We start from the raw sequence: 3,457 nt of genomic DNA, 5'->3' as shown, positions 1-3,457 counted from the left end.
TCTTGGCCTCAACACAAGTGTAGGTGGTTCTCTCTCAGAAAAGGTAAGTTGGAAGTGTAGGTTCATTCTGATAGCTCTCTCCATGAATGAAGAGGAGGTGGATGGGTATATATAGCCTCCACACAAAATCTAACCGTTACACACAACTTGCCAATCTCGGTGGGACCAAATTGATAAACTCGGTCGGACCGATTCATCAAATCTAGTGACCGTTAGGATTTTCGGTGGGACCGACATGCAACTTGGTAAGATCGATATGGTTAGGGTTATGGCATAACGTAATCTCGGTGAGACCGATTACAGAAACTCGGTGAGACCGATTTTGGTAATAAGCTAACCAGAGAGTTTGTCAAGTAAACTTGGTGGGACCGATTCGCTCATTTCGGTGAGACCGAAATGTTACGAAAGAGAAACAGAGAGTTTACATTGCAATCTCGGTGGGACCGATCGCTCATCTCGGTGGGTCCAAAATGTTACGAAGGGAAACAGAGAGATTACAATCCCATCTTGGTGAGACCGAGATCCCTATTGGTGAGACCGATTTGCCTAAGGTTTGTGGCAGTGGCTATGACATCTGAACTCGGTGGCGCTGGATAGAAAGAATTGGTGGGGCCGAGTTTGAATTTTGGTTTAGGTCATATGTGGATGTGAGAAAGTAGTTGAGGGCTTTGGAGCATATCACTAAGCATTTTGAGCAAGAGCCTCATTAAGAAACACCTCATCCCTCCTTGATAGTATTGGCTTTTCCTATAGACTCAATGTGATCTTGGATCACTAAAATAGAAAATGTAGAGTCTTGAGCTTTGAGCTTGAGCCAATCCTTTTGCCCTTAGCATTTTGAGGGGTCCACTTTTCTCATCCATGCCATCCCAATCATTAAGCTTTCCTGAAATATTAATCTTGAAATAGCATTAGCTCAATGAGCTATATGTTGTTAGGAATTACCAAAACCACCTAGGGATAGTTGCACTTTCAATCTCCCCCTTTTTGGTAATTGATGACAACATATAGATCAAACCTTCGACAAATGATAATAAGAGTGAAAAACATTGTCGCTTTGAGAAGTATGTGAGAAACAAGAGCTCCCCCTAAATTTGTGCATAGTTTAAGATTTGCTTTGGACTGCAAATGCACAAGGAGTTAGGATCATGGGTTACTCTTCCATGTCACATACATCTTGGTGGAGCGCTCAAAATGATAATAATTAAATACATGCACTCATCACCAAGCAAAGTGAATGATCATATGAGGATATAAAAGGATAATGTCATCCAACAAGCATTAAGGTAGTATATGATCAAACACATGATCATCCAAGTATCACACAAAAGCATAAAGTATCTCAAACAAGCAAATAACAAAGTTCAACCACCAAACAACAAGAGAGAACAAAGAGCAACACTCTCTCTCTCTCGAAGCCTATGATCTATACATTTTCTCCCCCTTTGGCAACAAGTTACCAAAAAGTTCATAAAAAATGCATAGTGCTAGATTGACTCCCAGGCTTGGTCTTCAGGTGGTGGTGTAGATAAAACTCCAAGGACGAAGGCATCAGTTGATGTAGATGGAGCTGGTGGAGTGGGTGCTGGAGCTGGTGGCACTGAAGTTGTAGCTGGTGCAGATGAAGTTGCTCTGGTGTCTGTAACTGGCACTACAGCAGATCTCTGTCCTCTAGGCACTCTAGCAAAAGCATCAGTGGTAGACTTGCCCTTCTTCTCCTGCACTTCATCCTGAAGTTGCTCAACAACTGACTGTATCTCTGTGACCTTCACATCTAAGTCATAGAACTTCTGCTCCATGATCCTCTCCAAGCTCTCCTGGTTTTGAGTCAGGGTGGCCAATCCCTTCTCAATCCTCAGAGTGGAGGCAATCAAGTAGCCAAACTGATCTTGCTTGCTCTTCAGAAGATACTGAGATGCCTCATCAATTGTTGGCATCTTTGCAGCCTTTTCAGTCCTTGCCTTCTCCCTCTTTGCTTGTGCTTGCACAGAAGATGGTTCATTCTCATCCATTACCACAGTGTTGTCCTCAAAGTCTGGGTAGATGGGCATATGATCCTTGTCCAAGAGATATGTGCCAGTGCCCATCTTGGAGTTGATTAGCTCCTGGATCTGTGGGGCATACCCACAACTTCTCTTTTGATCTGCAGCTGTTCTCTTTATAGTTTCCACAATTAGGCTCATGACTTTGAACTTTTGAGGCACATCAAATATGTGAAGCAGGTTAATTGCATGGCCTCTGATCATCTTGTGATCACCTGACTTTGGCAATAGAGTGTGCCTGAGAATCCAGTTGATTTTTGGCAAACCTGACAGAAGGTAATGTACTGATCCAAATTTGTGTGTCTCAAGAGCAGCATCTGGGATCTCTCTGTACATATGTGCCATGGTGTTGTAATCCTTCTTCTTCTTGGCATAGACATCCAAGTCATCTTCATCCTCCTTAGGAGCATTGATCAATTTTGCCCATTCTTCAACCGTTGACTGGTACCTAGTACCTTCAGACATCCAGACAATCCTTCCATCTGGGTAGAAATGAGCTGTGGAGTAGAACTGCATAATAAGCTAATCATTCCACTTTGTGAGCTTCTGCCCAACAAAGTCCTCTACCCCACAAGACATGAAACTATCATAGACTCCAGGATAGTGTTCTTCATTTTCCCTGGTGTACTCCCAATCCACCCATCTCATATCACAGACTATAGGCTTCTTGTCAAGCAACACTGTCTCATAGAAGTCCTGATATTCCTTTGTATGGAACCTGTAGTCCAAAACAGTTCTTCTCCTGACTGTATAGGGATCAGTCAATCTCCATTGTCTGAGTCCTGCATCCTTCCTGAGCTTCATGTCCTCAGCTATGGATGAGCATCATTGTGATCTGGAATTTTGGGCTTCAACTTCCTCAAGACATGTGACTCATCATCTTCTTCTTCTATAACAGCTTCAGGCACTGGGGCCTTGTTCTTCTGTGCAGCTGGAATATTCCTTGTACTCCTCATGGGTGCAGTTTTGGGTTTTGGAGCAGCTGCCTTGGGAGCTTCTTTGGGCTTAGATGGAGCAGCCCCTGATCTTATAGCATCTCCCATAAGCTTTTGAGCTTTAGGTGCTGGTGCAGCAACCTCTTCCTCTTCATCTTCCATCATTGAGGGCTTCCCAATTACTCTGGCCATGGTCTTCTTGACCCTTTCTTTCCTTTCCTTTTCTGCCACAACCTGTTCTTTGGGTGCAGATCCCAAAGTTTCCTGAGTGGATGTTCTGGCCTTTGACATAGGAACTCTCTTGGCAGGAACCTTTGTCTTTATTCCTGGCTTAGTGGCAGCAGTTGTGCCATATTCCTTTTTCAGAACTTTCCTCTTTGAGGTGGCCTCTTCCTCAACATCCACATAGTCCTCATCCTCAGAATCTGAGGTTCTGTTCTTTCTGGTCCTGGTGGCTGCCTTAGGCAAGTTGCTGGGTGT

This window comes from Triticum aestivum, chromosome 4A (assembly GCF_018294505.1).
Source record: "Triticum aestivum cultivar Chinese Spring chromosome 4A, IWGSC CS RefSeq v2.1, whole genome shotgun sequence".
Taxonomy (NCBI): domain Eukaryota; kingdom Viridiplantae; phylum Streptophyta; class Magnoliopsida; order Poales; family Poaceae; genus Triticum; species Triticum aestivum.
The sequence above is the reverse complement of the archived record's forward strand: the minus strand, read 5'-3'. Positions refer to the sequence as shown.